Genomic DNA, 23,307 nt, shown 5'->3' with positions numbered 1-23,307 from the left:
AAAGGTCGGGAGGAGAACTCCCGTCAAAACTTCCTTTTCCCTCCAGCCAAACACCACTCTTGTCTTCCTCTGCTAACTGGTGAGGCTCGAAGTAGTCCAACAGAGGCGTGCAGTCTTCTCCTTTGCTGACTCGAAGATCCTCTTAGACTGTGTCGCCACGTGATGCCTCGGCCCGGCCGGCCCCCGTGTCGGTAGTACGCACTGCCAACTGTTTCTCTGCATTGGACTTCACAGACTGATAGCACGAGAGAGCAGACATTTTTGTGGACCTCGTGGCCACAGTCGACAGGGTCTGTAGTGCCACCTCGTGCTGTGGGTGGGGATGGGGTGCCCTGGGCAACCTCTGCTGTACTAGATGTGCAGGGGGGATGTCATTGAGCCGACCTCAGGTGCGACTGAGCCAGCTGGCCAGCTCTCACTTCACTCACTTCTGTATGGATGGCGAACTGTGTCTACCTATCTTGCCTCGAGGTGAAGGCTGCACAGGGGATGCAGGGTCCTGCCAAATTCCGTGCACTTTGCTAATAGATTCCGTGTGCCATCTGATGCTTGTTGGGTAGAGGGGGGGGGGGGGGGGGGGTGTTCGCTGAGCTGGGTCAGAATGCATCTTTTGCCAGGATAGTGGCCACTCCTTCGGCAAGATCAAGACGGTCACGTGGGGATAGGGGTTTGTTAGTTATTGGGAGCTCCAAAATTATGCTGGTCGTGTTGCTCCTCAGGAACATAGCAGCTAGGGTGGGGAAGAAGTCCAACATTTACTCAATGTGCTTGCAGGGGGGGCCTTGTCCAGAATGTGGAAGAGGCTCTTCCAGTGGCTATCGAGTGTGTGAGGTGCAGACACCTACAGATTGTTGCACGTGTTGGCACCAACGGTGCCAGTCATCAGGGTTCCGAGGAAATCCTTGGGTCCTTTCGACAGCTAGCTAAATTGGTGTAGGAGCTCTCCATCTTTCGAAGAGTGGAAGCCGAGCTGATGATTTGCACCATTGTACCCAGGGTGGACTGAAGTCCTCCGGTTTGGAGTGGAGTGGAGAATCAAACCGGAGGCTATGTCGCCTCTGTGATGAAAATTGTTGTAGATTCCTTGACCTACGCTATGGGGTGGACGATTGTAGGACTCCCCTTGATAGATCAGGGGTGCACTACACACAGGAATCAGCTACATGGGTAGCACAATACTTGTGGCATGCACATGGAGGTTTTTGGAATTGGTTCCTTCCCATGGGAAACAAATCGTTGGCCTGAAAAATTACCAGTTCATAACACTGATGCAGGAGTGCCAACTGTAAAAATTGTTAGTTGGCGTAAACAGGTCATTCCAAAAGATTTAAATACGCTAAATCTAATGTTGGTAAATTGCTTAAGTGTCTGTAGCAAGATCCCCGTAATACTCTCTGAAATAATCAGTAGAAATGCCAATATTGTATTAGGTACCGAAAGCTAGGTGAATCCAGACATAAATAGCAGTGAAATTTTGAACTCAGGTTGGACAATGCTTAGGAAGGATAGGACTGATGCTATGGAGGTGGTGTGTTCATTGTAGTTAAAAGCTGTTTAAATGAAGTTGAGATCAATACTGAGTCAGACTGAAATAGCCTGGATAAAGCTGTCAATCAGACAAGGAGTGACTATTGTATTAGGATGTTTTTATAGACCACCAGCATCCACAACAAACGTTGCAGAAAATTTCAGGGAAAATCTTGAGCATATAGGAAATAAATATCCAAATTATCCATTAGTTTTAGGTGGACACTTTAATCTGGTGTCTATTGACAGAAAATTACATGTTTATCACAGGGGCAGAAGCAAAGACTCGTGTGAAATTATTCTAAGTGCCCTCTCAACATAAAACCTTGAGCAGTTGATTAGAAAGCCAACTTGAGACGGGAACATATTAGATACCTTGGCAACAAACTGAACTGATCTCTTTGAGGAAGTTAATCTAGAAGAAGGTATTAATGGCCATAAATTCGTTGTGGCTTTTATGTCAGTGGAAGTTGCAAAAAAAAAAAAAAAAAAAAAAAAAAAACAGAGAAACATCATAGAGACTTCGTTTTTGGGAAAGCAAATAAAAGTGTCATTAATGAATATCTTCATAATCAGCTCCAAGCGTTCACCACAGGACACAAAGATATTGAGCATCTTTGGTCAGAATTTAAATGTATTGTCCACCATGTGCTAGAGAAATATGTGCCTAGAAAAAATATAGGAGTGCGAAAGGATCCACCTTGGTTCAATAAACATGTTAGGAAGTCGCTGAGAAAGCAGAGAATTTTGCACAGTCATTTTAAACGTAGTCTCTGTCCTGCTGTCAAACAGAAATTATGTGAAATGAAAGCAGCTGTCAAAAGTCAATGAGAGATTCTGACGGCTATCTGGAACATCCAGTTAGTTCCGGATCTCTCAACTAACTGTCACACAGGATACCTTAGTAGACACAGTCGTAATCTCTAACTCATTGTGTCAATACTTTGCTCATATTTCAAACTTTTCTAATTACTCACCAGCCTTTCTCTCAAAGAATTTGGTAGCAGAATAGTGACCTCTTACTTTTTTATATGAAAATCATGAAAGCTACAAAGCCTTTTATTCTACGCCAGAACTCATACATGCATTCTCCTCCTCCCCGCTGCTCTGGAACTGGATGCTATCCATGTCCTAATGTTGCTGCACCTATCATACCCTAGTTTGTGCTACCTCCTTCACCTTTCAGGTTGACAGTACCTTTCCCAGAAGTTGGCTGGAAGCTATCATTATTCCTGTTCCAAAACCTTGAAAGTAAAAGCATTTCCCCTCTATCTATCGCCCAATCTCTCCCACGAGTAGTGTATGTAAGATTTTGGAGCATATGGTAGATTGCCATTTAGGCTGGTGGCTGGGGTCCCAAAACCTTTTAACACCTGCCCAATGCTGTTCCTGAAAGCATTGTTCTGCAATTGACCATATTTTTGCTCTCATCACTTACATCATGAACGAATTTCTCAGGAATCGCCAAACAGTAACAATATTTATTGATCTGCAGAGGGTTTATGATACCTGTTGAAAAACAGGCATCCTCTGCATACTGTGCTCTTCTGGCTTTCGAGGCTGGCCATCCCTTTTCATCCATGAATTTATGTCAGAGTGCACATTTAAGGTGCAGGTGAACATTTCTCTATACTGCACTTTCTTCCAAGAAAACGGGGTGCCCCATGACTCTATGCTAAGTGTTGTACTGTTTGCCAAAGCCATAAATCCAATTATGGATTATCTTCTTCCTGATGTCTTGGGCTCCCTCTTTGTCGATGCTTTTGCAATTTACTACAGCTCTCAATGGATCAGCCTTCTTGAACAACATCTTCAAGGATGTCTCGATCACCTCTACTCATGAAGCATTGAAACCGACTTCCAATTTTCTCACAGTAAGACATTCTGTGTAAATTATTGGCATCGTACGGAGTATTATATGCCTTCCCTACATCTATGCCCTGTTGACCTTCCATTTGGGGACATCGCCAAATTCTTGGGACTTAAGTTTGACAGAAAACTGCTGTGTCATATCATTTGGATTGCTGTCTGCAATCCCTCACATCCTCCGTGTTCTGAGTGGTATCTCCTGGGAGTTGACCGAGTGGTCCTCCTTTGTCTCTATCATGCCTAAATGCATTCGAAATTGGACTATGGAAGCATAGTTTATGGCTGTGCACAGCCATCTATTCTTTGGCATCTAGACTCTGTCCACCACCATGGATTGCATTTAGTGTCTGGAGCTTTTTACACTAGCCCTGTGGAGAGCCTTTACTCTGAGACTACTGAACATCTGCTGTCAACTCGGCGAGCTGTCCTTCTGAGTCATTGCACTTGTCATTTGTCTTCCATACCTGCTCATCTGACCTATGCCATTTTTTAGATATCTCCTTGGATTTAGAGTATGCAGGCAGCCCTTCCTCTTTACTACCACCACCGGGAGTCTACTTCTGTCAACTGCTACATTCACTCTCCTTCCAATTTCCTAAAATTTTCTACAGAAATGGGGGTACGATACAACCTTGGCTTCACCCCCAGACCTGCCTCCTCCATGACCTTTTTCAGCTTCCCAATGATAGTACCCCCCCTATAGTTTATCATCGGGCATTTGCTGCTCTAGGCACACAAATAGAGGATGCCACATTTATTTACAATGACGGCTCCAAGACCACATTTGGTGTCAGGAGTGCCTATATTCTTGGTGACACCCTGATTAGATTTCTGCTTCCCGACAAGTGTTCAGTTTTTACTGCGGAGCTTTATGCTGTTCACCATGCTGTCCAATAAATTCGTCACCATCTAGGAATACAGAATATTATATACTTGGATTTTCTCAGCTCTCTTCTCAACTTCCAAGCCCTTTATCCCATTCACCCTCCGGTCCACCAGACTCAGGACTGCCTCCACTTGCACTACTTGGAGGGCACCTATGTGGCATTCCTCTGGATCCCAGAGTATGTTGGTATACGTGGAAATGAGGCAGCCGATATAGCGGCAAAGGCTGCAGTCTCTCTCCCTTGGCCCACTGTTCGCATGGTTCCCTTTGCCAATCTACAGAGCATTTTATGGCATCGTGTTGCTCTTTTATGGTGCACACACTGGTCCGCACTCCAGGATAATAAATTATGGGACATTAAACCTCTTCTCTGTTCTTGTACCTCTTCCTTGCAGCCTCGTCATTGGGAGGAGGTAATTTTAACTAGACTCCAGATTGGGCACTGTCTTTTTAGCTACTGACATCTTTTGAGTGGTGCTCCTCTCCCACTTTGTCCCTACTCAATCATGGATGGTGAGATACCTTTTACTTCAGTAGTGCTACTTTAATCTGCTATGCACCTGTTTACAGCTGTCGCCTGATATATATTCTGTTTTAGCAGATGATGTGCACTCCACCAATCCTGTCCTTGAGTCTATAAATGTTAGTGAGATGACGTCAGTCATTTGAAGCTCTCTTCAGGAAAAACAACCCCCCTTCAATAGCACTTTTCTCAGGTCTCCTTCCGTTTTTAGTTTTCCCTTCTGCTTCAGTTTCACTCCAATTCCTCTTGATTTACATTCTTGTTTTTATCCTCCAATAAGCCACAGAATGGGTACTTTTTTACAATGGTTGTTTTGCACCCTAAAACCATAATCAAAAATAAATAAATAAATAAATAAATAAAACAAAATAAAGACTGGAGCACCCACATTCCTTTCTGATTCCTCACACACCTATTCCCATTTGAATGTATCCTTGTGCACTGCCCAGCTTGCCCATCATCTTGAATGGTCTGTACTTTCTGAAACCTACTCAGGCAACCATTTACCATGTGCCATCCATTACTGAATCCTATCGTACCTACGTGCACACCCAAGTGGGAGCTTACTAAGGCTGCTGTAAGAATGTTCCAATCCTCTCACCTCCTCTTTACCACACCTTGTCCCAGTCCATTGGTGGTCTGAGGTATGTGTCAATGCAATTCATGTGCTGACACGTGCTCTCCGAATTATTAATTGTCATCCTATGAGTACAGTGGCATTCATTATAATCAGATGTATGCGCAGTGTTGTTGTGTTCTTTGGAATATTAAAAAAGCTAGCTGGATTTCATGTACTAGTTCTTTTAACAGTTCTACCCCTGCCTCTGTTGTGTGGACCAACCTCTGACAGCTCTCTGGGACCAAGATCCATTTGCCAATTTCCAGACTAACAGCAATAGGGTCTACAATGAGAATGCCTGCTACTATCTCCAATACCTTGGGTCCCCATTTTGCTGAAATTTCGAGATCTTCCCACTATCACCCTGCCTTCCTCCATCGGAAATGGGTGGAGGCGGCCTGGCAATACCTTTCTCTTCTCAGAATCGTGAGTGCCACAATGTCGGCTTTACTATGGGGGATCATGCTCTCAGTTCATCCCAATCCTTCTCCGCAGGGCCAGACATTGCAGAAGTTGCAGAACCTTTCTGTTGTGGGCAAGTACTTTTTCGTTCATACGTACAACCACATCTGGCAGAGGGCGCATTTCCCAGATGTTGGTGTGAAGCCACTGTCATACTCATACCTAAGGCCAGTAAGGACAAAAACCATCCTTCCAACTACTGCCCCATGATAGTAATTTGCGAGATTCAAGCCAGCATACCAGCTGAGCATGAATCATACATTCTAATGACTGCACAGTGTGGACTTCGAGCATGCCGTTCTGCAGTTGACAATCTACTTACTTTGTCCACCCATGCCATGAATGGTTTTCTGTGGAAGTACCCGACTGTTGCCATATTTTTTGATTTGGAGAATGCCTACAACTACTACCGGAGAACTGGTATCCTCTGAACTCTTTACACATGGGGCTCCAGTGGCCCCCTGCCCCATCTCCTTCAGGAATTTTTAAAAGACAAAGTTTTCAAGGTGTGTGTGGGTTCTGCCTTGTCAGACACCTTTATCCAGGAAACTGGTGTGCCTCAGTGTTCTATCACGAGTGTCATCCTCTTTGCCATCACCATTAACCCTATAATGGCCTGTATCCTGTTGGGCACCTCCAGCTTCCTTTTTCTCGACAATTTTGCCATCTATTGCAGTTGTTGCACCCAAGTTTTAAGTGTCTACCATTTCCTGATGGAATTCCCATTTATTTTAACTGTTTACATTTCCACTTGAGTTTGCCATCTGAGTTACTTGCCGAGTTGTCGACCTCATTTTAGTTTTTATGGTGAAGGCCATTTAATTTTTAGTTCTTGACCTCTGTTTCTCTTTGGTGTACTTTATAGACCTTTCTCCAAGTCCCTATTTTTAGCTGACTTCTCTTACATTGATTGGGATTGATGTGTATTCATTTTTTGACTCCTCTCTGTCTTCAGGTTCTATGGTTTTGACTTGGGCGTGTATGACCCCAGTTGTTTTTTCCCCTTAAACAAAACAGCCCAATCCAATAACAAATTTACTGCTAACCAAAAATAGACTGGTCAGAATTGAAGCCTAATATCCAACAACCTTGTCAGTTTGAGAGACCTGCTGTTCTTGTTTCAGAAAAAAAATCTCATAAATTTAAATGGTTAAAAAGTTATTAATGAAGATATGATTTCAAGCATCCCATTTTTATTCGATCACATTTTTAAAATCTGTGTTGATAAAGTTGCAGCCTGAAATTTTCTGAACAGGGTGATATTCTTACTTTCAAATATATTGCAATTGGAAGGATTTATCTAAAGTTCAAACCTTTTTAGAATAAATTGTAAATGGTGACAATGGGAAACTGGAACAGTTCTGTCGAAAATAAGGTGATGATATCAAAAGAGTAATCATCAAGCTTTTGGCAAAATGCAGATACAAATCAATGAAACATGAAATAATTAGTCCTAAAACCCAGTTTGATTCCCTTTATGATACTCTTGTTTTTTTTATTGATTAATTCATCATTTTCTTGTTATTGGCACACAAATCACAAATCACAGAGTTACAGTTTGGCATCTCGTGGAAAGGCTACAAACAATTGTGATCGACACCAGACAAGGAAGATGAGAAGTGTATTCAGGAGAGGACGAACAGTGACAGTTGCAGGGGTGAAATCCCTTGTGTGAATTATGAAGTGTGTCCCGTATGATAACTGCACAAGTCATCCACAACTGTTAATGGAAGACATTAGGGTGTGAGCAGTTAGGTACTGACCCATCGGCACTGTACTTGTATGTGACGGGGCAGAGCGTAAGTACAAATGCGTATACTATATATTCCAAGGTTGCAAATTATATCTGGCATTATTCATATTATATGTTGTGGGAATAGACTACCCATGAGTAGCAACTCTCTCTCTCTCTCTCTCTCTCTCTCTCTCTCTCTCTCTCTCTCTCTCTCTGTGTGTGTGTGTGTGTGTGTGTGTGTGTGTGTGTGTGTGTGTGTGTGTGTGTGTACTAAATCACTCATACACACATGCGCACACACACACACACACACACACACAGACACACACACACACACACACACACTCACTTATTCCATATCCTAATGTACCACTGGTGACATTATGATTTTCAGGGGAGATGGTAGGCATGACAAGGAATGGAAATTTTTCACACTCTGTCAGCACCATCCCACACCCTCACCAAGGTTCCTGGAGGCCATCGCATCTATTGTCTGTGGGATGCTCTCCTGGAGCCACTCCTAGATACCTGGGTATGCCATTGGTGATGTTACCATTCAGGTCCACACTGGTGTCACCATCTGTGGCTGCTGCTTCCAGCTGTGCCCGGATGTTGTGTAGGTCGTGCAAGGGCATGCCTGCTGCTGGGGGCATGCACCACATTGTTACATTCTCCTTCACAGACATTATTTTTAGCAATGAACTAAATGAGTTCTGAGAAGTTACTGCATATATAAATATGGTTGTTAGTAAGAACTGCAGAATAGTGGAGATGGATGAGAGACAATACGTGAATAAGGAGGTACTATGAAAGGATGGCAGTAGTGCTCGAAAATACACACACACACACACACACACACACACACACACTCTCTCTCTCTCTCTCTCTCTCTCTCTCTCTCTCTGCATGATGAGTGAAATATTTTCTAATGTCCATAAATGATATCATATTCAGTTGCAAATCAGCCTTAATATAAATACTTTAGTTGAAACTTCATATCATATTAAAACTGTGGCGGGCTGAGACCTGAACTCAGAACCTTTGCCTTTTGCGGGCAAGTGCTCTATCAACTGAGCTACCCAGGCACGACACACGACCCACCTGAACAGCTTTAATTCTGCCAGTACCTTGCCTCCTACCTTCCAAACTTCACAGAAACTCTCCTACAGACTTTGCAGAACTAGCACTGCTGGAAGAAAGGACACTGTGGAGACATGGCTTAGCCACAGCCTGGGGGATGTTTCCAGGATGAAATTTTCACTCTACAGCAGTGTGTGTGCTGATACAAAGCTCTCTGGCATATTAGGAAGTCAAAGGCCCCAAGTTCGAGTCTCAGTCTGGCACACAGGTCAAATCTGCCAGGAAGTTTCATATTAGCATACATTCCACTGTAGAGTGAAAATTTCATTCGGGAATACGTCAGTTATTGTTTGTAACAACAATGGCAACAATGCTGCTGCCAAATGAGGTAACAACAGGACAGTTAATTACAAATGACTTAATTGTAGTCATTTTTTCCACTCAGTGTAGGCAAAACTCAAAGATGTACACAGGTAGCACAAATGGAAAGTACCTTGAGAAATTTATTTAAGAAGCTACTTAATAGAGTTTTACTTTTTGTTTATGTTTGATTATTTTTGTCTATATTTCTTTCTTCCTATCTGCTCACATTTGTAGCTATTGTTAAGTTTTATTGAATTAAATAGTATTTTGATAGTGAAGAATTAGAGAATTATTAGAGAAAACATAGACTATTATGTACAGAAATTCACACATCTTGATGTATCATACTACTAATGACTTTAGCCTTAAAGGAGAGCCTTTGTGATGGCAATATGTAAGTAATTAATAACTAAGTTGAATATTCTCCTCCAGATGCACATTGTAATGTATTTATGTGAAATGTTTCCCAGTGATAGGACACTGTGACAGCTGACCTGCACCTGCCATTATCATGGACCCTTCTTTATGCTGACGATGTGATACTGGCAGCAGAAAAGAAGCTTGATCTGCAGAGCCAGACTCAAAAATGGAGTGACCAGGTGGTGCAACACAGTTTGTGCCTTAATTTGAAGAAAACCAAGTACATTATATCAGACGGACATGAAATGGGAACGATCTTGATTAATGGTGAATATCTGACTCGTGTGAGTAAGTTTAAGTACCTTGGTTTCACGATCCCTGTTGATGACCACCTCACCGAAGAGGTCAACACCACAACTCTGGAAGCCTGGATGAAATGGCAAACAACAACCAGAGTCATTTTCAACCACAGGATGAAAGTGCAATAGATTTTTGATTTTAAATTATCTGTCATTTGACCAGTTGCCTTGTATGGTTGTGAGTGCTGGCCAACTACAGTTGAGACAGAACGCCACCTCAGTGTAATGGAAACAAAGATGCTAAGGTGGACAGTGGGCCACACTAAGTTAGATCATGTTTCCAATAACAGCATTAGGAAACAGTTTGGTGTTGCACTGATCCAAGACAATATGCGTTAGAGTCATCTTCAATGGTGTGGGTAGCTTTTACAGGCCGGTGATGACTCGGTTGCCAGAGTGAGTTAGACACTTGAAGTCATCGGCAGAAGACTCAAAGGATGACCTAAGCAACATTGAGCTGATACGATTCATAAAGACCTTAAATACATGAACATCCACCCAGACACCCAGATTACAGCCCATGATAGAGCAAAATGCAGACAATGGACCCATGTAGCGGATCCCACAGGAATGTGGGACAAAAGCTGAAGGAAAAGAAGAAGAAGAAGTTTCTTGGTGATAGGTGCTGATAGGTAAAAATCAGTTAGTCAATCAGTAGAATTTTCATAGGTTAATTCTTCAAAGTAATTGCAGTATGTATATTAGTCGCCACATTTCATGTGCTGAAAAGGTTCTGCTTATCTGTGTGGATCAGCTCTTCTGAGCTCACTACTTTTCCTTTTGTGTCAAAACATGCTGAAATAGATTTCTGCTGCTCAGTGTGTCCACTGTAGTAAGACACCAAGATAGTTTGAACTCTGTGTATTGCTTGTAACATACAATTTTAGATGACAGATGGACAATATCTGCATCTATTCCAGTCAGACAAGAGAATGTACATCTATTGTATCATGGCAAGCATTTCGTGGATGTCACTGCAGTCACATTTTCTCCATGAACTTCATCCATAGCACCACAGAGCAGAAGTACTCGACACAGCATGTAGAAGTGCCCATTCGTGAATTGCCTCTCCGGCAGCACAGGATCAGTACCACTCCGATCTACACAGAGTGTGAAACACCTCCTGAAAGTGCGGTGCTTGCTGCTTGCCAACTACCTTAACTCATGAACATCTTCCTTTGGCCAGCAGAGAGGAGAGAAGTGGACCTCTCATTCTCAGAATGACACATCATGCTTCACCACTACGGGCACACATCACGCAAGTTCCCCAGATATGTGATATGCAGATGAGGCCCCTCATTGGTCATAAAATGACATACAATTAGCATATGGAGGCAACATGTACAACAACCTAGAAGAAACAGTAAGAATGGAACACCAAGAATGAAGTGCTCCAATTAAAATGGTCTAACAAGGGAACAGTGTGGTGAATGAGTTTTTGCAATTTTTTATGTTTAATATAGGTAATGTCCTGAAATCCATTATTAATTTCCCAAAATAATTCAATGCACTTCTCAATAATTCTCAAGAAAATCTACTTTTAAGTTTTCCGACTGCCTTTAATATGTATAGTGAGGTCCATTTCTGTCAATAGGTCATGCAGTAGGATGCTCATGTACCATGTAGGTGTTGCAGGTTCAAATCCCACCTATTGCAAATTTTTAAATAAAGGTTCCTGTGCTACTAGCAGTTCCGTAAACTTAAAATACACAAAAATAGAAAAAAATTCAGTGTGCACGGCTGGTAATTATTGGTTTGCATCTCATTTCAGGCATTATTTTTTTCATTATTTCCCTTTTTTCCATTCACTTTGAATCACTAAGCCATTTAAATATAAAAATCAGCAGGTATCTGCAAGGTATCATATCGAGTTGCTATTTTTATCAAAAATGCACACCTCCAAATTATAATTACATATCACACACAAAATATTTCATTGCAAACATACTTTTGAAATTACTGATCTTTTATAAAAGAATTACTGATATGTTGTAAAAGATTCCTTAAATTAAAGAAAAGCATTAAAAATTAAATTCGTTTTCATCTTCACATATTTTATGCTCCATGGGATATCCAATAAATATGCAAATTTGTCTAAAATTTGAGCAGAGCTAGGGATTGAACTTGTGCCAAACACAGAGTAGGCAAGCATTCTACTACACAGTCACATGACCTGTCAAAAAGAAGTGACCTCACTTCAACTTATTAAAGGAGCTCAGAGAACTTCAAACTTTATTGTCTCCAGACGTTTTGAGAGTTGCATTGAACTGCTTTTGCCAACTGAATTTGAGATTCAAACTTCATGTAACAAATATAAAAACACACTAAGTTCAAGTGTCATGTGGCCTCCTCTAAAGACAAGGATGTGAGCTTTCTTCCATGCTGTTCAATCTGTGCACTGAAAAATCTGTGATGGAGCTTAGAGAGGTTTGTGAGTGGGCCTAAGATTCAGGATGGAAGGATATCAATGGTGAGATACACTGCTGGCATCGCTATTCTCAGAAGAAGTGAGAAAGAGTTACACAACATACTGAATGAAATGTACAATCTACTGATAACATAATACGGACAGAGTAAACTGAATGAAGACTGAAGTTCTGAATAAAGCAGAAGTGAGGCTACAGAAACCACAAAGATAAAGTGAAGGAACTAAACTGCCCTGGGAGCAAAAAAAAAGTATAGTGGGTGAAGCATTCTCCTTCCAGCACACTGTGCCTTGTGAGCTACTCCAGCTGCTGCTGTAGGCATCCTGTACACACCCAGATAATACACATTGTAGGAAGAAACTACCAATAAATAGCAGTTACATGTGTCAGTGTCTTTTATTAACACCCAAATCATTCATACACCAACACTCTGATGCTGAGTGCCAAGTGAAAATCTGAATATAAACAAACACACGGAGAAGCTCAACATGATAAAAACCAGAAAAGACTATTTCGACATGCTGAGAAGTTTATAATGCATTAAAGTCTTCCCCCCCCCCCTCCCCCCTTGCCCACCCATGTAACACTGGAGCCAGTATGTGCGAGGATGGTGGGCAGTTCTCCATTGAGACTGCGGACTACCCTAATATCAGTATATAGGACACAAGTGCCACAATATGCTGAACTGAAAGTGGCATCCCACAAACCTCACAGAGTGGTGGATCCTCCCACTGGAGGGGGCAGCCATGTGCTAGAGGGCTATGTCCAATGTGCTGGTAAGTAGATCCTCCTTCCAGCAGTGCTGTCCCGCGCTCATCTGGACCATTTCGTTGCCGGCAAGTCCCGTGGTGGAGTACGGCCATTGCCATTGCCATTGATGATCGCCGTTGAGCTATGCAACACTTTAAGAGGCACCCATCCATAGCCAGCCTTACTACCTTTAGACGCCTTCACACTAAAGCCCGTTATTTAATCAAACAGAGCAAGCGGATATGTTGGGAACGATTCGTTTCTTCCCTTGGTTCCACTGTCCCTCTGTCACGGGTATGGGCTACACTTCGCTCTCTCCAAGGTTGCCATCGGCAGTCCACCCTCCCAGGCCTTCACCTCCCAGATGGCATTTGTACGGACCCATTAGTTCTCGCAGAACATTTTGTGACCCATTTTGCAGTGGCATCAGCGTCAGCCTCCTATCCAGCTGCTTTCTTTCATCAAAAACAGCAGGCTGAAGCTCTCAGCTTATGTTTCACCACTTGTGAGCCAGAATCTTACAACGAACCTTTTACTGAATGGGAATTTCTTTCTGCTCTATCTTCTTCTCATGATACGGCCTCTGGCCCAGATTCCATTCATAACCAACTGCTTCAACATCTCAGTGCTCCACAACGGCAACATCTTCTTCGGGTGTTTAACCATATCTGGCTCCAGGGTGACTTCCCTTCTCAGTGGAGGGATAGCATTGTGGTTCCTGTCCTTAAGCCTGGTAAGAACCCCCTATCTGTTGACACCTATCGGCCAATTAGTTTGACCAATGTTGTTTGTACACTCCTGGAAATTGAAATGAGAACACCGTGAATTCATTGTCCCAGGAAGGGGAAACTTTATTGACACATTCCTGGGGTCAGATACATCACATGATCACACTGACAGAACCACAGGCACATAGACACAGGCAACAGAGCATGCACAATGTCGGCACTAGTACAGTTTATATCCACCTTTCGCAGCAATGCAGGCTGCTATTCTCCCATGGAGACGATCGTAGAGATGCTGGATGTAGTCCTGTGGAATGGCTTGCCGTGCCATTTCCACCTGGCGCCTCAGTTGGACCAGCGTTCGTGCTGGACGTGCAGACCACGTTAGACGGCACTTCATCCAGTCCCAAATATGCTCAATGGGGGACAGATCCGGAGATCTTGCTGGCCAGGGTAGTTGACTTACACCTTCTAGAGCACGTTGGGTGGCACGGGATACATGCGGACGTGCATTGTCCTGTTGGAACAGCAAGTTTCCTTGCCGGTCTAGGAATGGTAGAACGATGGGTTCGATGACGGTTTGGATGTACCGTGCACTATTCAGTGTCCCCTCGACGATCACCAGTGGTGTACGGCCAGTGTAGGAGATCGCTCCCCACACCATGATGCCGGGTGTTGGCTCTGTGTGCCTCGGTCGTATGCAGTCCTGATTGTGGCGCTCACCTGCACGGCGCCAAACACGCATACGACCATCATTGGCACCAAGGCAGAAGCGACTCTCATTGCTGAAGATGACACGTCTCCATTCGTCCCTCCATTCACGCCTGTCGCAACACCACTGGAGGCTGGCTGCACGATGTTGGGGCATGAGCAGAAGACGGCCTAACGGTGTGCGGGACCGTAGCCCAGCTTCATGGAGACGGTTGCGAATGGTCCTCGCCGATACCCCAGGAGCAACAGTGTCCCTAATTTGCTGGGAAGTGGCGGTGCGGTCCCCTACGGCAGTGCGTAGGATCCTACGGTCTTGGCGTGCATCCGTGCATCGCTGCGGTCCGGTCCCAGGTCGACGGGCACGTGCACCTTCCGCCGACCACTGGCGACAACATCGATGTACCGTGGAGACCTCACGCCCCACGTGTTGAGCAATTCGGGGTACGTCCACCCGGCCTCCCGCATGCCCACTATACGCCCTCGCTCAAAGTCCATCAACTGCACATACGGTTCACGTCCACGCTGTCGCGGCATGCTACCAGTGTTAAAGACTGCGATGGAGCTCCGTATGCCACGGCAAACTGGCCGACACTGACGGCGGCGGTGCACAAATGCTGCGCAGCTAGCGCCATTCGACGGCCAACACCGCGGTTCCTGGTGTGTCCGCTGTGCCGTGCGTGTGATCATTGCTTGTACAGCCCTCTCGCAGTGTCCGGAGCAAGTATGGTGGGTCTGACACACCGGTATCAATGTGTTCTTTTTTCCATTTCCAGGAGTGTAAGTTACTTGAACGTATGGTAGCCCATCGGCTCACTTGGGTCCTCGAATCTCGGGATCTATTGTCCCCTTACAAGTGTGGCTTTCGAGAGGGAAGATCTCCAATCGATCATTTACTTCGCTTGGAATCCGCAGTTCAGCAGGCTTTTTCCCACCGCCGTCATTTGGTTGCAGTGTTTTTTGACCTTCGCAAGGCCTATGACACGGCCTGGCGCCATCACATCTTACTAACCCTTCATCAGTGGGGTCTTTGGGGCCCACTGCCGATTTTTATCCGCCTGTTCCTGATCCATCGGTCATTCGGAGTTCGAGTTGGTACTGCTCTTAGTTCTCCACAGACCCAGGAGACGGGCATCCCACAGGGTTCTGTCTTGAGTGTCCTTCTTTTCCTCATTGCTATCGATGGACTTGTGGCCTCTGTCGGTCCCTTGGTCACTCCTGCCCTGTATGTGGATGATTTCTGCATTTGGGTTAGTTCCTCCTCGATGGCATCTGCAGAACGGCAGCTCCAGGTGGGTATACGGCGTGCCTCTGCATGGACCCACTCACACGGGTTTCAATTCTCTCCTTTAAAATCGCGGGTGGTCCACTTCTGTCGCCGTACTACGGTCCACCCTGATCCAGAGCTCTATCTTGCTGCACAACAATTGCCTGTGGTTCCACAGTTTCGTTTCCTGGGTCTTCTTTTCGACAACAAGCTCACTTGGCTGCCCCATATCAGACTCTTGAAGGTAGGATGTTTCCGTAAACTCAATGTCCTTCGCTTCCTTGCCCACTCCTCTTGGGGTGCGGACCGTACCCTCCTCCTCTGTCTTTATCGTGCTCTAGTTCTGTCTCGTTTGGACTATGGTTGTCAAGTTTATGGTTCAGCTGCTCCTTCCACACTGCACGTGCTGGATCCAGTCCACCATCGTGGTATCCGTTTGGCCACCGGTGCCTTCCCTACTAGCCCTGTTGATAGTCTCCTGGTTGAAGCTGGGATCCCCCCCCCCCCCCCTTTCTGTTCGGTGGTCCCAGCTTCTGGTGTCTTATGCCCTCACTATCCGTTCTCCTCCCACTCATCCTTCCCATTCTATCCTGTTCCCAGACCAAGGACGTCGCCCACCTGACTCCCGCCCTCGGGCGGGTTTACCGGTTGGGCTGTGCCTTGCATCTCTTTACCGTGATTTTCAGCTTCCTTCTTTGTCCTGTCTTCCTCGCTCCCTCCCCTCCACCCCTCCTTGGTTAGTTCCTCGGCCTCGAATACGGATGGATCTCCGCCGTGGTCTGAAAGATTCCATCCCCCCGGTGGTGTTCCGTGCCTTTTTCCGCCAAATTTTATGGAAGTTTTGGGATACTGTTGTTTTTTACACTGATGGCTCTAAATCTGCTAATCATGTTGGGTATGCCTTCACGTCCTCTGTTGGAACGGAAAATGTTCTGCTGCCACCTACATGTGGGGTGTTTACTGCGGAATTGATGGCAATTTCCCGGGCCCTCACCTTTATTAAACAATCCCAACACAACCGCGTTTTGTTATGTACAGACTCGATGAGTGGCCTTCTTGCTATTGACCGGTGTTTTTCGCGCCATCCCTTGGTCTCTGCCATCCATGACCATCTCGCTGATACTCACCGTGCTGCTTGTTCTATTGACTTCCTTTGGGTACCTGGCCATGTGGGTATCCCGGGTAATGAGCTTGCTGATCGTTTGGCTGGGGGAGCAGTTACTTACCCCGCATTTTCTGTAACCCCTCCTGCAGCGGATTTACAGCTTCACATCAAATCCCACTTCGCACAGTCATGGGCCAATTCTTGGGAGGCTACTCCACTGTCTAATAAACTTCGTGCAATTAAGGTGAAACCAGGCCCATGGCATTCTTCCTTTCACCTCTCCCGAAAGGACTCGACCACACTGTGTCGTCTCCGCATTGGCCATACCAGGCTGACCCATGGTTTTCTTTTGCGTGATGAGCCACCCCCGCTAGGTGGTTGTGGCGCCTTCCAGTCAGTAGCCCACATTTTGGTTGAATGCCCCCTTCTTTTGGCTCTGCGTGTTAAGTACAGACTCCCCCACACTTTACCTTTGATGTTGGCTGACGATTCCCGGATGGTCTCCCTGGTTCTCGGTTTCCTCCGGGAGAGTGGTTTTTATTCTCAGTTTTAAGGTTTTTAATCTCTCTCTGGTGTTGGGGCAGGGCAGTGAGTGTTTGGGTGTCTCCCACTGTAGGTAGTGTTCAGAGATTCCCGATTCACCTCACTGACCGGAATTCTTTTTCTTCCCCTTTTACTCTGTTTTTACGCCCTTTTTTTTAAGGCTTGGTTAGTCTTTCTATTCCCATATGTACTTTGTGCATTATAGCAGTTGTATCTTTTAAGTTGCAGGTGGTCTTGCCTATGCTGCTTCAGCATAGTGTTGGGTTCGTTTCTCTTGCCAACTTCCCTCATTTATTTTTTATCAATGACAATGTGACTGCCCTTTTACATTTTTCCCTTTTTCCGTTTTATTGTCCTGACTTTTCTGAGATGTCCCGTTAGCAGAATGGAGTATATTTGAAACAAGGGACTGATGACCTTGCTGTTTGGTCCCTTACACCTCAAACAACCAACCAACCAACCTTCCAGCAGTGAGGCTGACATGAAGTCTGCCATGTCATTGAGGTTGATTTGAGGGACCGCAGTTGGTTTTCTGTCACATTCAACAATTCAGTCTCCCACTGATGCATGATGCATCTGTGAGAAAATGGGATGGTGGCATGCAACAGGTGGGACATTGATGGACAGCACAATCCCAACATGCTTCCTTGGTGACTTTGTTAGCCATGTTGTTGTCCTGTATCACGATGTGGCCAGGTATCCAGCAAAGGGCTACCTCCTTATCACAGTGTTGGAGCCACTGCAAGGAGTCGTGGATGAGCTGAAGAGCTGGTCGACTGGATACATTTGGTAAAATGCTTGCAGTGCACTAAATGAGTCAGGACACACAAGAAAACTTGTATGATGATGGCTGTGAACCCTCTCCAATGATATCAATATGCCATATAATTCCAATTCATAATTTATAAATTCTTCCGAAAGACACACTTTAAAAACCCTATCAGGGAAAACAGCAGAACAACCAAGGACATTCCCTTGCTGGGATCCATTTGTATAAACTATGATTAAACTGTAGTACATACTTAAAATGGACAAAAACAAAGTTATAAAAACATAATCTGGAGTCCAAGTTTTCTTGTACTGCATAAAGCCAAAAATCATTTTGGGCCTCTGTAGATGCCAAAGTGGCAATGCATTCCATCCTTTGCTTGGTTGCATGGAGCCAATTCATGAACAGCCATTCAATGTTTCATCGGACCACTGAACTAAATGTGATGACCGAGGTGACACTGAATTTTTTCAGCACCTGGCGAGCCACAAGGATATGTCGCCAAATCCGGAGTGATAAGGGGTACACTCTGGTGACTAATTAGGACGCTACAGTCCTTGCCTGGTTTCCAGAAAGGAATTAATATTGCCTCCATCCAAGTCGTGTTATACTGTCCATCAAAGCAGATCTGATTGAAACAAGAGAGAAGCTCTCCTTTCACTTCAGGGCACAGATGACGAAACATGGCATAACTGATCTCATCAGGTCCTGGAGGAGTGTCTCTGTCTGCAGACAAAGCTGATTCACATCCAACATGGAGAACTGTATGTTGTAGATTTCTTCATTATGCAAGAAGAAACTGAACTTCCTCATCTCTGCAGCCCTCCAGAATACTTGAAAAGCAGAAGCTTGTCTGGATAACATAATAACAGTTTAGGTTTCAGCTGAACAATTGTTTACTATGTCTTCTGGTGTGTCCACAAAGACGCCATTTCTTAACAAGGTCATAAGGGGACGTGTACTACCCTTGATGAAATCCGCAATACTGATTCCCAAATTTGTGCAGTGGAAGTGGATTGATTAATGGGAGTCGTGAATTCCCTCCAGGAATCTCTTCTGTTCTTTTGTCATTCACGAGGCATGTACTCATGCAGATCTGAAGACATGAAGGTTTTCTGTAGTTGGACAGTGTTTGAAGTTCCACAGAGCTATTTGTCTGGCCCAACTGCCAATCGACAGTCGTCATTACACCAGGTTAGAGGCCACTGTCTGAGATGGTTACTAGACCCAGGAATGGACTCTGCGGCAGCACATAATATCTCAGAAGTGATATCGGTCACCATCTCCTGTACACAATACTTTTGTTCAGAAATAACATGTTGACTGCACAGCAACCAATTTCCCTTTGTAGCATCCATCTACGTGGTCTCCTGTCAGCCAACACCCTAGTTGGCAGGCAGATCCACACTGGGAAGTGGTCACTAGAATGTAAATCTGTAGCCACTTCCCACTGAACTGAGTCTGCAATAGCTGGGGAACAAAAACCAAGATAAATCGCTGAAAGAGACCCTATACCTGTGGGAAAGTGTGTCACCTGACTTGCATTCAGAAGGCAGTAGTTCTCAGAATGGACGGGTTGCTCTATCATCCATGCCATGGAGCAATTAGGAGCCAAGGGCCATAGCACATTGTGTGCATTGAGGTCTCCCACAAGGAGGAAAGAGATTGGGAGTGCCTGGAAGAGTTCTACTGCTGCCTTTGCATCCAATGCATCATTAGGTGGAAGGTATAGAGAACACACTGTGATATTAAAGGGTGCAACAACTTTCATGGCAATTGCTTGAATGATCATGGTAAGGGGGACAGGAGAGGAGCAGCATCTGTTCTCAGTGAAAAAGCGACTCCACCTTTAGCCCTCTCTCCAGTAGTATTATCCTTCATGTATGAGTGGTAACCCTGTAATACAGGTGTGTCGGTGACTTTAAGATGCGTTTCTTATAAGCAGATGCAGAACGGTTTCTCCTGAAGCAGGGGCTGTAATTCTGACAAATCTGAGCGACGGTGTTGTTGTTGTTGTTGTTGTTGTGGTCTTCAGTCCTGAGGCTGGTTTGGTGCAGCTCTCCGTGCTACTCTATCCTGTGCAAGCTTCTTCATCTCCCAGTACCTATTGCAACCAACATCCTTCTGAATCTGCTTAGTGTATTCATCTCTTGGTCTCCCTCGACAATTTTCTCCCTCTACGATTTTTACCCTCCACGCTGCCCTCCAATACTAAATTGGTGATCCCTTGATGCCTCAGAACATGTCCTACCAATTGATACCTTCTTCTAGACAATTTCTGCCACAAACTCCTCTTCTCCCCAATTCTATTCAACACCTCCTCATTAGTTATGTGATCTACCCATCTAATCTTCAGCATTCTCCTGTAGCACCACATTTCGAAAGCTTCTATTCTCTTCTTGTCCAAACTATTTATTGTCCATTTTTTACTTCCATACATGACTGCACTCCATACAAATACTTTCAGAAATGCCTTCCTGACACTGAAATCTATACTTGATGTTAACAAATTTCTTTTCAGAAACGATTTCCTTGCCATTGCCAGTCTACATTTTATATCCTCTCTACTGTGACCATCATCAGTTATTTTGCTCCACAAATAGCAAAACTCCTTTACTACTTTAAGTGTCTCATTTCCTAATCTAATTCCCTCAGCATCACCTGACTTAATTTGACTACATTCCATTATCCTCATTTTGCTTTTGTTGATGTTAATCTTATATCCTCCTTTCAAGACACTGTCCATTCCATTCAACTGCTCTTCCAAGTCCTGTGAGGTTTGCTGATGACATTGTAATTCTGTCTGAGACAGCAAAGTTTTTATTTCTTCTCCATGGATTTTAATTCCTACTCCAAATTTTCTTTTGTTTCCTTTACTGCTTGTTCAATATACAGATTGAATAACATCGGGGATAGGCTACAACCCTGTCTCACTCCCTTCCCAACCACTGCTTCCCTTTCATGTCCCTCGACTCTTATAACTGCCATCTGGTTTCTGTACAAAGTGTAAATAGCCTTCGTTCCCTGTATTTAACCCCTGCCACCTTCAGACTTTGAAAAAGGGTATTCCAGTCAACATTGTCAAAAGCTTTCTCTAAGTCTACAAATGCTAGAAATGTAGGTTTGACTTTCCTTAGTCTATCTTCTAAGATAAGTCGTAGAGTCAGTATTGCCTCACGTGTTACAATATTTTTACCGAATCCAAACAGATCTTCCCTGAGGTCAGCTTCTACCAGTTTTTTCATTCATCTGTAAAGAATTCGTGTCAGTATTTTGCAGCTGTGACTTACTAAACTGATAGTTCGGTAATTTTCACATCTGTCAACACCTGCTTTCTTTGGGATTGGAATTATTATATTCTTCTTGAAGTCTGAGGGAATTTTGCCTGTCTCATACATCTTGCTCACCATGGTAGAGTTTTGTCATGACTGGCTCTCCCAAGGCTATCAGTAGTTCTAATGGGATGTTGTTTACTCCCGGGGCCTTGTTTTGACTTAGGTCTTTCAGTGCCCTGTCAAACTCTTCACGCAGTATCATATCTCCTATTTCATTGTCATCTACATTCTCTGCATTTCTATAATATTGTACTCAAGAATGATATCCATTAAATTCCACTGCAACACAGAAGTGCCTGTGGAAGCCATTGTTTAGGGATGGTTGTCCTTTTCTTTCTCCATCAGAGGTATTGATTTATTTTGGATGTCAGGGGGAACTTTAGCAGGTTCACGGCTCTCTGGTTCCTCTGACTGGAGGTCCATATCCTCCACAGCATAGTCCCCATCAGAGAGGAGGGGAGCTTGCTGATCCGAAGGTGTAACTACACTTTCTTGGATTTGGAACAACTTTTCAAAGGACATTTTTATTTACTGATGGTAGAAGGTGGTTGCCTGGGTTGCAGGGATGGCTTAGTTGGCTTCTTATGGTGGGTAGTAGTATGTGGCTTAGGTGGCAAGCCCATTGCTGATGCTTTCGAACAACTTCAGTTTCATGTGGAGCATTTCCCCCACAGGTACACTCACAAATGCATGTACTCATACTTGAACCTATGGTCTGAGTAAGTGTGAAGGCATCACACTTAGTGACTGGCATCTTAAGGGCTGAATTAACAGATGTAGCAAAGACCCAGAGGTTGTGTAGCTTTGAAAGCTCTTTTAGCTTCACCATAGAGTATGCATCTCTTGACTTTCAATTCCTGAATTTTCCTTTCCTCGTTGTAAACCTCATACATTCTGCTCCACACTGGGTGACCCCTGGGGAAGTTTAGACATTTCAGAGGAAGTGTACAAGAATGGCCTGATTCATGAGCTGAGCCTCCACAATTGCTCATAACATCCCATAGTGGTATGGACAAATTGTTGACATTTGTAGAATTACATTGCGTCAGGAACAAATGGGTGAACCTTAAGACAGATATAGCCTGCAAGGAATGTTCTGCTAATTCTGGAGTATTAAACATTAGAACAGACGTTGCTGATTTTTCCAGTTTTCCATTGACTCTCTTCTTACAGTTCTGCACTTCTGTGATGCCCATATTTTTCCATTCATCATGTAACTCTGTGGGTTCCACTTCCAAAATATTAGAGGAGGTTACCACACCCCTACTAAAGTTAGGGGTGTTATGTAACTCAGACTTGACTGGGTAGTCAGGTAAGGCCTTACATCCCAGAAGCTTAGATACTTGGTTCCAAATAGCAGTTTCAACTAGAAGTTGTTTCATTACAAAGTTGTTTGACATTTTTTGGAACCCAGCAATACCTTCCAATGCCTTATGAATCTAGAAATGGGAGACCTTCACAAAGGTTCCTCCTGTTCGCTTGATTACAGTGGAAGTGTTATGACACACTAATGCCCTCTTAACATCATAATGAGACTTCTTTTTGAAGGACTGACCAACTGAGCTATTTTGATGAGTGGGTATATGTATTACCTGACAGTACACCTACCCTGTGAGTAGTAATAGTTTGATGGGACCATTCCATAGGGATGCTAGGGAAACAGCTGTTGACACAGGCAGTGGCCTGCATGCTAGAGCAATCCTTATACAACTGGGCTGCAGCAGGTGTCCCAGAGGTTGCCTGCTAGTTTTACCTCAACAGCCACTCACCTCATCAGGATGTAACACATCTTGAGGGTAAGGTTCTTTTTTTTTAAATAGAGGTATGAACTTTCCTCATGGTCCAGGTGGTGAAGCCATGACCCCCATTCTCCAAAACACATAACATTCCACCACT

Source organism: Schistocerca piceifrons, chromosome 3 (assembly GCF_021461385.2).
Source record: "Schistocerca piceifrons isolate TAMUIC-IGC-003096 chromosome 3, iqSchPice1.1, whole genome shotgun sequence".
NCBI classification, from domain to species: Eukaryota; Metazoa; Arthropoda; class Insecta; order Orthoptera; family Acrididae; genus Schistocerca; species Schistocerca piceifrons.
Note: the sequence above shows the minus strand (reverse complement) of the source record.